This window comes from Amphibalanus amphitrite, unplaced genomic scaffold, assembly GCF_019059575.1.
Source record: "Amphibalanus amphitrite isolate SeventyFive unplaced genomic scaffold, NRLGWU_Aamphi_draft 000203F_arrow, whole genome shotgun sequence".
Taxonomy (NCBI): domain Eukaryota; kingdom Metazoa; phylum Arthropoda; class Thecostraca; order Balanomorpha; family Balanidae; genus Amphibalanus; species Amphibalanus amphitrite.
In genome coordinates, this window is record NW_024881698.1 from 50,907 (window position 1) to 62,962 (window position 12,056).

Sequence of the window (12,056 nt, forward strand, 5' to 3'; positions counted from 1 at the left end):
TCCCCGATTTTAATGATAGATGTCGCTAGCATCACGTAAATCCTGCTTGAGAACACATTTTAAGAATGAAACAGCTGCAGCATTCCCGCCTTCCATTGATTCCTTCCATCTTAGTATCAACTATAGGCTTTTCAACTAACTTTAGACTAAGTTTTAAACTATGGTTAGTATGTTATTTCTGGTTCATATAATTTAAAAATAACTGCTTTATGAATTTGGCTTTACTCGTCAGAATGGAATGCTCTATTTATTCCATATTCAAAAAATATATCACCTTCAATGTAACTGATCCAGGTGAAATGGGCGCTTTCCGCGTCGTTGGTGTACCCGTTGTTCTATATATATACCCTGCGAGATTCGGCTGTCCAGGCTCATTTCGTCGAATGGCACAGACGATCAGCAACGCTGCCACCGCCGACTGCGCTGTCCAGTGCTCTCATGGCGGCTTCAATCATCCCTGGCGATAGCTGGAAGTGCCGTGTCCAGCTGGTTAGTGTCGAAAATGCTGGCAACGGGACCTGCATGACATCTTTGACGTATGAGTACGCACGGCGGGACAGCATACGCAGACCAAGAGCCGTGCCGATGTCCTCCCTGGACCACTTCACCCGTTTGCGGGAAGCCAAGGCTCGACGTTGAGCCGGGCTGAAGCAGCCATGGCTGTTTCTGGCTTTCAGTTTCTTCATCTCGGACTTCAGACGAGCATTTTCCTGCCGAGCCTCCTGCAGCTTTGACTTAAAATGACTCAGCCTTGCATTCTTTTTCGACTTCAACTGCGCTAGTTTTGCACGAAGTTTCTTTTCATCAGAAACGCTGCGCCGCACAGCCGGGACACGGACGGCTGTCAGTTCTTTTCGGGCAGCACGGCTGCATCGGCCGATAACACAGGTCTCCAGTTGCCATCTCTTCAACTGCCAACTCTTCGATTCGATTATCGTAAAATAAAGCCGAAATAGCTTGTAGCATAATATCGTTCGTATTCGTTATATTGGTAAGAACACATCCTTTCCAAGTCGATCCGCGTGATTCCCCCTTACGTCTCCCCACATTCACCCAGAAAATAATTATTTACTTTTTCACTTCTCGTGCACAATTTCACGCGTCGACAAATAAACCGCACTTCCATTACAGGTACTTAATTTCATTTTATTATTTTTAAGAATTGCACGTTAAACACACTTTTTTACAGATTGATGGAAACGATAAACCTACGCTTTTGGCTTGACCACTATTGAGGCTCTGGCCGCCGGCTGCAGCTAAAAGTTCTCGGTATACAATGGGCACCGTGGGCACCAAGGCTATGTAAACCTGGTGCCCACGGTGGGCACCAAGTCCACCAAGTAATGTGGACAAATGCGAAGGATGAGTGAATTATCTTGATTGGGTATACAACCGGGTGTTTGTTTCAAAGCCCGCTGCCAGCTGCTGCCAGCGCGCTGACGTCACACTGGGTCTGTTCCAGTCGCACTTTCTAACACTTCTAAACTCCTCTAAGAGAAAGAGGAGGTTGGAGCAGGGCCCTCCTTTGATTTGAAGGGGCTAGAGCTGACACTGGAACAGGGAAGCAATCTTGGCGGAGTTTAGAGGTGTTAGGGAAGTGCGACTGGAACAGACCCTTTGCGGGCTTTGGTAGTGTTGGAGCAATGGGCTTGATGATGTCATCACGCGCTGGCAGAGGATGGCAGCGTGCTTTGAAACAGCACCACGGTTTGTCAGGTACGGAGATAGGGATGGAGGTATATACTCCATGTAACTGCATGGTTCAGCCGCCACTGCGTCAGCGTGCTCAGCAGTCAGTAGCCAAGACTTGAGCCGACGGAGGAGGCTGAAGCCAAGGCCCTAAAACATAAGGTTGGACGAAGTTTTCTACCAAAAATGTACTAGAATAGCGTACGAGTCAAAGCTATTTCCGTTGTTTCTTTACAAATATGTCGCAAACGAGCTTTTTCTGTAATAAATCATTATTTCGAAGTTAAGCAACCAGTTACTATAAATTCGATAAGCACTTATTTTTTATATAAAAGCCTAGCTTATATAGTCCAACTCTAGTTGAATAATCAAGTAGCTACTAAATTTTCCAGATGTGACACATATTGCGCACTTCAGACAAATGCGTTGCTAAGGCGTTGCTAAGGACTCTTTCGCATGTTTTGCTGCGTGGTTTGTTTTTGTTATGAAGTGAGGGAAGTGAGATGGACAGGCTGTTTGATATTTTTTTCTGGTTTTCTAGGACCGTCGCAATTATTTAACTTGACATACTTTTCTTGCTTTTTTATCCGAGGCTTTTTCAATAATTGGTACCTAGATTCTATCGTGGAAATAAAAGGGCCAGCAGGCCACAGCGGCAAATGCAAGTCGACTGATCGTGAAATGAAAGGTAGAAGTGTCTGTTCCATTATAAATTTAATGTGATATGATGGAACATGAAGCAACAGGATCAGACGCAAGAACCACCAATAAAGAGCCCAGAACCAGCAAGCGCCATGCCATCAAGAGCAGCCATGATAACGTTTGATTAGCTTTCAGAAAACCGTGGAACTATATGCCAGACGGTGAGCAATCAAGAGATCTTACAAGACCAGTAGTTACTTGAAAACGAGAGCCGCCAGGAAAATCAGCAGATTCTTCAATGGCAACACATTTCAACATCTATCTAGCAATGATTTGCACCAGCGAGGTGGCTATCATTGTGTTTTGTGTCTGTATTCCCTAACTGCTCAAAAATATTTGTCAATAAATAAACAAACAAATAATGCGTCTTTTTCTACTGAAAGTAAGTCCTCCAAGTGGCATGGCAAGGGATGAATAATAGCAGGTACCTAATTAATTGCCATCTATTCATTTAATTCATAAATCATAGGCAATTTCAGGGCATCGATCGGCAGCGCCCTTACTGCATGGTACTGCGGATCGTCCATGGGTTTCTTGATGACTCCGACTCTGACTCAGACTTTCAAAAAGCAACTCTGACTTTGATTTCAAATGTTGGCTCTGAGTGACCCACTCCGACTCCACAGCCCTAGCAGGTCTGCAGAGGCAATGGATTTTTGGTGACTCCGACTCCGACTCTGGCTTTCAAAATCGACTCTGACTCTGACTGGTCAGAGCTGTCGACTCCGACCGACCACAACTCCGACTACGGAACCCTGAAAGGTCTGCGGAGGGGATCGAATTTCGGTGACTGACTCAGACTCCAGCTTTTAAAATCGACTCTGACTCCGACTCGACGACTCAGGTCAGAACTGTCAACTCCGACCGACTCCAAGACTCCGACTCCGGAGCCCTACTGGCAGCTATCACGCCAGGGAGCTGCAAATCATATGTTCCGTGGCGGTTTATGGCATTAAAGTCGATAATGCGGCTGAATCGCACTATGAAACACCCTTATTGGCTGCAAGAACCACGAAAGTTAGCGCATCACCACTGGAAAACGTGACAAGATATCGATTAATTGGCCCTGGATTTGGATAAATAACATGTTGATGATCATATTAGCACACATTTACATTATCATCTATCTCAAGGTTGCCCTCCAGGCGGCTCTAAACTATGGCAATTTCCCTATCTTCAACACGTAAATGCCCTCGGGCGTCCTCGTGGTGACGTAGGCATGGGAGTGCCAGGTTGGTAGGAACTAGACTTCGACGCCCCCTGGCTGAAGCTGCGCTCAGCAGTGCAGATCGTGGCAGGGTCGGTCAGCACCAGCTACAGAAGAGCTGCAGCTTCTAGGACGACTCCATGCGAGTGTCCGTCATTGCTGTGATGATGTCGTCTAGGCACCGCAGCTGGAGGCCGCTACCTTTGGCATTGGCGCACGTGTGCAATGTGCATCATCGCTATCTAGGCATCTAGGCACCGTCTAGGCGCGTCTAGGCACCGCAGCTGGAGGCCGCTACCTTTGGCATTGGCGCACGTGTGCAATGTGCATCATCGCTATGTGGAACGCTAGCTTGTCGGCATCCAGACCGTAAAACGCGGCCACACGGCTGACGCTCTCTGCATCCGGCCCCCGCCGAAGTTAGTTGGTAGCACTGCTGCTCCACGGCGTACATTTCCTACCAGCCCATAGGGTTTACATGTTACATGGCCTGTTTTCGGCGAGCGATATCTCGGTCAACCTTTGAAGGATCAATGGTTCTTAGTCTCAAATGATAGATCGATGAATTTTCTTTCGACAAATCCTCTACCATTTTTCACGAAACCCAGCCGATCTTCTACGGCGTACAGGGTAAAGATTTCTCTGCACGCCAGCACCCGCGATCCGCCTCTCCGATCGGCGGCGCGCGGTCCCCGGTGGCGCAGTCGGTAGCGAATCGGGCTACGGATCCGAGGGTCGCGAGTTCGAATCATGGGAGCGCCGCGTGATTTTGGCTAGAATTGAATGATGTCTAATCTTGAATGCTTGTATAATCAATTGTTTATAGCTAATTGAATGTATCTGCCCACTAATCGGCCCCTAAAACCTGATATTTAAGAAATTTGAGAAATGAATGTCACGTGCGCGTCATGACTGCCAACCATAAGCGCTACCATCTTCTAGTTTGCACTAACTTTTTGCTAGTCCCGACCACATATAGTTGGTTTTCTAGTAGATACACTTAAAATTCCTTCCAAAGTTCGTTCTACCCTTCACTCAATATACCCTGGGAAAGTGCAGCCTTGTGTCGTTCGCTGACCGAAATTGTTCCACTACACGTACGCTTCGGATGCCTCATCGTAACTATTGCGCCATCTTCAAGGGTGTCGGACAGCGCAGCTGGGAAATCCATGCGAAATGCGATTCTCCCTTGCTTTGATCGTCCCACGTGACAAGCACATGTACCAGTCCATTTCGCCTCTTGCACTCAGCTCTGGGTATTAATTGGGACCGCTTTCTTCCAGTCATGGCCGCAGACACGCTCACACGGCAATGTTAGGATGCCGACACTGCAGCGAGTTTAAAATGTCCAGATTTAAATGTAAACATCCCGTGTGCACCCGCTGGCATTTAAATGTTAAATTGGCTGGATCGAACTATAAAAATATAATAAGAGATATTAACCTTACTGTCATATTAGCCAAAAGGTATAAAATTTCAAAAAGACAAGATACAGTTTCGGGAGCATTCGGCTTTGCGCCTTTATCAACTTTAAATTATCAGTTAGCGTCATAGATATAAAGACTAGATAGGGCACCCCCATGTCGGGAGCGACTCGCGAATACGTAGCAGCGGCCGCCATGTTGGTGAGGGCGAGAATCTGCGGCGCTGTGTAAACACTATGGGAGGAGGGGGGTGTTTGGGACAGATTTTGTGGTATTTTTCGACCGAAAAGTGTTAATCTTTTTTACCTATGGCATTCTTTGGAATGAGTAGATTGTGAAACAAGGGCAGAAACATGTGTATTTATTGTAATGTAATTACATCAGCCCTAGACATATAGCCCTGAAGACGCTGATAAAGGATATGCGGCACCGAAGGTAGATGCAATTGGCATGCTAATTTAAGATTAAATTCGTTTCCCATTATGGCTACCATACTTTATATCTATGTATGCAGTATGCAATGGACAATGATCGACAATAAGTGCAATTTTAGCCCTCACCCGTTCGTAGTTTGTCAGCGTCTTACGAGTAGGGGAAGCCAGGGTGAACGGAGTGAACTCCAGCCGTTCGCCCCTCGACGGAGCAAGCAGCTGCCGGACATTGGTCACGTGACCACATTTTCCGTTTGACCTTGAGTTGGCACCAGATTTTGTCGACAGACGTGGCGCAGCTTATTTTACTGCATTATTTTAGATACTAAATATTTAAACGTGTGGTGGTAAATGATACCGTGCAAATAATATTGAATCATCGGTGACATAGTTACCATTGATACTTGAATAGCATCAATAAAATGCAATTAATCTATTATTACTCTTCCATTTATTTTATTGTGTTTGCAGGCATAGGTAGAAGCTGAAGAGCTGAGCCTGCAGCTTACAGTTGTTCTATACAGTAGCGGCGGAATGCACCTTCAATTAAGGGGGGGGGGCACTACCGACTTTCGGTCCGATTCTTTCCATGCAACGCCCATAGGGCTAATGTTAAAATGCCAAAATTAAAGGGGGCACGGTGCCCCGGTGCCCTCCCCGTTCCGCCGCCTATGGTTCTATAACTCTTAATGCATAAATCAATGCTACTGAGGGCTGCAAATTTGTTTCACTTATCTTTAGTAACTGATGCCCTACCTTCATCTACCGGCATTATCTGTATAAGAATATTGCATCAATCATCACCAGACTTCTTAGTTTTTTTTTTTACATACCTACGCCCCAGCCACGAGAGCGGGCGGGACAACTCCCTCGCTCTAATTGAGCTAGCCTCGCGGGAAAAACAAGCATGTATGCCGTTACGGGACCGGGGACGCAGCGATTGATGCACGGTTAAAAAGTCTGAGGTCAACTGGTGGCCTCTGAGGGTCAGGTCAAGTGCCCCGAGGGCCAAAATACGATTTCGGGTTTTGAGAAATAACATTGCCAAAAAACGGCGCAGAGTCGCGATTTTAGTACCATCATGTTTGTCATGCTCCGGTGCGTCAAAATGGTTCACTTTTGTTTGGGTGGGGTCAACATAAGGTGTTCACATCGGGTCAAAGCCAGGTCAGAGGCACTCAGGTCACGAAGTTGGTCGGAGTAGGTTATATCGTATATCATTCGATTCGGTAGGTCTTCCCGAGTCGATTGGCGACTTTTCCGACTTGCCAGTTCAATTTTATCAGGAGTTATTGACGAAAAAACTTGTGACCTTTGTGACGTCATAAATGACGTCACGCTAGGTTAAAGATGCAAAAGTGAAGCATTGGACATTGCAAGAATTGCATGAAATTGCGATTCCATGTGCTTGAGCTAGGTTTAGATCATTCTCGGCGTCAAAATTACAGTTTCCATATTTTCCCCATTGACTTGTAATGGTGACGTCACGCGATCGGCCTGACCTCATGTGACCTCTAGGAGAAATCCGAGATATACAAGTTTTGAGACTCCTAGAGGATACTAGGTCCTGTAAGTATATCATCTCGCTGTGACAGCTCCTCTGGCACCGAGGGCATTGCGAAGTTTCGGTATTTTGGGACTATTGCACAGGTTCACGTGTGACGTCATACGTCAGTGATCTGACCTGATACGGAAATGCAATTGGTTTCCAAAGATGCGTATGGAAGCAAAGATAAGGTGTGCCAAATAGCAGCCCTCTAGCTGTAAGGTGCTTTGAGCTATCGCCAAGAGTCGTGAGACGAGCGCTACTGACTCCTCCGGTCGGCCGCCGGGGGTTAGGAGGCGTGCAGGGCATCGGAAAACCACCTGGTACTTTGCGAATTTTGCCGATAAAAATACGTTTCTTATGCCGACTTATAGCCAAAAGACTACTGAATCTCAAACCAGTCGTATCCTTGCACTAAATGGCTTGGTTTAGACACGATAGGTCTGAAAAGAAAAGGTCCCATGTATTCTCTATGGGCGCCGCGAGGCCGTTGGCACCAGAGTTTCGGGAAGTGCCCTCGCCACAACCGCACGTGCAGATTTGGTCACGTGACCAAGCGCATTTGCCGCCACTGTATTTATATACACTGTGGGAGCAAGAACGGAAAAAATAGGTATGCTGTCCGCGATGTGAGTAAACCAGTGATACCAAATTTCAGGGTACTAGGTCAACAGGTGAACTCAGAGGTCAGGTCAAACACTGGAAATCGAACCAGTAAAGTCACTGGAGTTTGAGATCTTTCGCTATAAAATCGACCAAAACGCGTGAACCAGGGCTGCGGAGTCGGAGTCGGAGTCAGAGTCGGAGTCGGAGTCGACAGTTGTGACCGGAGTCGGAGTCGGAGTCGATATTGGAAACCCCAGCCGGAGTCGGAGTCGGAGTCACCGAAAATCTGTCTACTCCGCAGCCCTGCCAGGTGTGCGGAGTCGGAGTCGGGAGTTGGAGTCGACATTTCTGCCCGGAGTCGGAGTCGGAGTTGGTTTTTGAAAGCCGGAGTCGGAGTCGGAGTCGCCGTAAATCCATCGACTCCGCAGCCCTGGGCCGTGAACTGTCGGCGAAATGGGTTACATCATTCCCAATCAACCTCATCTCGAAATCTAGCGAACCGGGTCACATAAGGTCATACAAGGTCAGCGACCTTAGATGACCTCGAATGGCCTTGACACATGGCGGGTCATGTGAAGTGTATTTATGGGCGCCGATCTCGAATCCCGTGTCAATCTTACTTTAAAAGATGATTTGCGGGCACAAATCCGCAAACATAATTAAGGATTACGAATAAAATGAGCAAGATGCTCCGAAAACTGCCCATATGAAGCGCAGCCTTGACCTCGAGGCAAATGCACGTTATCTAGACATCAACACTAAAAAAACGCATGTAAAATGCATAAACATGCACTAGAAGGCAAGGAAATTCACCCGGATGCGGCAAATCGCAAAATCCGCTTATTTTAGCCGAACATGACCTGACCCGAGCTCCGATGACCCATTCCTCACTTTGAATCAATCCGCGCCCCCTACAGGCACCGACATCGCCCTTGCAGACAGCACCGACGATAGTCGCACAGGCACGTGGCGAGCTAGTGTAACTGTAGCCGCGCCTTCAGCCACGAACACCAGTTTGTGCCGGATCAGCCCAGGGTATATTGAGTGAAGGGTAGGACGAACTTTGGTAGGAATTTCTAGTATAACTACTAGAAAACCTACTATATGTGGTCGGGACTAGCAAAAAGTTGGTTCAAACTAGAATATGGTAGAATATGGTAGAATATGGTAGGTTGGCAGTCGTGACGCGCACGTGACATTCATTTCTTAAATTGCTTAAATAACAGGCTTTAGGGGCCAATTAGTGCGCAGATACATTCAATTAGCTATTAATAATTGATTACGCAAACATTTAAGATTCTACATCATTCAATTCTAGCCGAAATCACACGGCGCTCTCAGGATTCGAACTCACGACCCTTGGATCCGTAGCCCGATACGCTACCGACTGCGCTATTGAGGACCGCGCGCCGACGATCGGAGAGGCGGATCGCGGGTGCTGGCGTGCAGAGAAATCTTTACCCTGTACGCCGTAGAAGATCGGCTGGGTTTCGTGAAAAATGGTAGAGGAATTGTCGAAAGAAAATTCATCGATCTATCATTTGAGACTAAGAACCATTGATTCCTTCAAAGGTTGACCGAGATATCGCTCGCCGAAAACAGGCCATTTAACATGTAAACCCTATGGGCTGGTAGGAAATGTACGCCGTGGAGCAGCAGTGCTACCAACTAACTTCGGCGGGGGCCGGGATCAGCCAGCCACGGAGCAGAGACGGCCGGCAACGAATCGGCAATTAACAGTGCTACATATCGACACGGTCACAAGAGGCGAGGCGTTAACCCAGCGCCCACTGCATTGGTCGCCAGTGGACCCACTCAGTCACTAAGCAATCATCGACAAAATACGTCTTTTATCGGCCAGACATTGATCTGTTCATTAATATGAAGTGTCCATCCAAATCCACGCTATCCGCCACACAGCAGCTATCGACGGTAGATACCCACTCCAGCGGCAGCTGGCCGCGACTCACTGACACTGGCTAGAGACAGCTGACCGCTGAAATTACCAACACTTCGGCAGGGTATGAGCGGGTCTCAGTCAGATCCCGGGCATGTAACCCGTCCCCACCTTAGCTCATCTGGCAGAGATGATGAAGAGGTGGTAAAGCTGTGTCATGTCGTCCGGCTGGATGTCGCTCACCAGGGCCTCCTGACAGGTGCTACAGCTGACAGAGTCGAGCGCCTTCTTCACCACGAACCCTGCGATGTAGGTGGCGATGTTGCCCACCAGACGACAGCCCAGGCTGGAAGTCGTGCTCCGTGATGATGTGGAGTGCCGTGGCACCGTTGTCTGAGGTGGTGGAGGCCGAGGTAGTAAGGCTGGCTCCCCGTCCGCTGGTCGTGTGACCGACTGCCAGGATGCTGGTCGGGTCGAGGGCTGCCACTTTCCCTGTGCTGCCGGGCCGGACGCCGCAGCGGTGGAGCAGGTGCCGGAATATCCCGCAGAACTGTGCGGCACTGGGGTTGTTCCAGCCACCTGGAAGGTTCGATTAGTATCAATAAAATATGGCTAATAGTGTTTAGTGTTAACATACGCCAGGCACAAGTGTTGTATTTGTTGTTAACACATTGTTGACACACACGCACACGCACACACACACGCACACACACACACACACACACACACACACACACACACACACACACACACACACACACACACACACACACACACATGTTGGCAATGGTAAAGCAGTCTCCGGGCATTTGGTAATAATTTTTTGCACTTATTCTGGTTTTAGTGACTGATGGGCCTTTACCCACGCATGACTGGAGGGTGGGGCTCTACAGAGCCCCTCTCCTGTTTTCTGCAATAAAATATTTACATTTATATATTGAAAAAATGAAAATGTATATTTATTGCAATATTTCTAAAATCTAAACCACTAGACGTGTCAATACGAAACTTGCAGTACCTTCGGCTGCATCAATCTGAAACATTTTATAGAAATAAAAATTGTGTAGCTACCATAGGTCGGCCGGAGATGACGTGAGTGATCAGTGGTCATATTCTGCCAATTTTGATGCAATAAATTGAACTACAGCAATCGCTCTCGGTGACAGATAACCTGTAACAATATAAAAAAAATCAAGAGTCTGTAGCTTTTACTTGCCAATGCAGGGTGATCTCTTGACTCTTGAGCCTCATCCCTGGTTTGTCAGCAATCAAATCCTGCACATCTATTTGGCATCTTAAGAGACTGAGAGGCAAATTTCAATTTCAAAAGATACTAGTCTTTAAAGCTGAAACATATTAACAGTTGTCAGATCAAAACAAGGCCTGTAGCATACAAGTGTAGGATACTGGATTTGCACACAGTACACACTACAAAATACACATAGCAAACAGTGAGATTACAGTCATGGAAAAGCATCAGGTTTTTAAAATAATAGTTTACACAGACTTAAATACAAGAATTTGAATGAGCTTTAAATAAAATGAGAAGTGGAGTGAAGTACCTAACAAATAAGGGTATCCATAAATCTGGTGCCACCGTCGGCACATATAAGGTTGGTAGGTTGTAGGTATGGAGATTGGAGGTTGTATGTGGGTTGAGGTTTGTAGGTTGTAGGTTAGTTAGGTTAGTAGGTTTAGGTCAAGTAAGATTATGATTTTTATCTTCCTTGGACTTCATATTTACTTGTTAGCACTTAGCATTGATGGTAACGCCAGATTTACTAATACCCTATTTACTGATACTGATAACAGGTGAGCCAAAAGAGCATGAAGTGTAGTTTAAGCTTTACAATGTGAAAACTAATTAGGTAATGACAATCTGAGTTTAGGTGCTCCAACTAACGCACATTTTTACGTCACCCCTGTGCTGTTCATTATTGGGATCAAATGCGCGACACGGTTCACTGGTGCAGATATCACGACGTCTGGCATTTTCACTATCTATCAGCTCTGGTTGATGGTGAGCGTGGTATGCCACTGCACTCTGAACCCAGAGCGGATAAGAGCCCCCGAGGCATCTGGCATAGTGCATGGATTTTTCGTTTGGCACTGAACTACTATTTAATACTAACTGATGACATTAAGTAAAGTACTTATTTAAAACCTATAGGGGCATTCCACGTCAAATCAAACAACGAAATCCGTCATCCCCTTCGATTTTTCTGAAAATTTGTAGGCAGACTGGGCATGGTTCAAAACTGAGTTACGTATAATATTTTCGAAATTTGATAACGTATCGCCGAGATATAGGTCATCGAATATAGCCAAAAATGCCACACATCATTTTTTTAAATGCTTATAACCCTGATTCTTTTCTGGTATCAAAATGATATTAACAGGGTCTTGTAGGCAATTGATAAGGCTTTGATTTTTAATTATAAAATTAAATTGAAGTGACCTTGAAATGCATTTGACCTTGAATTAAAACAGAAAAATTTAAATAGCAAAAAACACGCCACCTTCGATTTGAGTAATTTTTACATATTATGTCCGT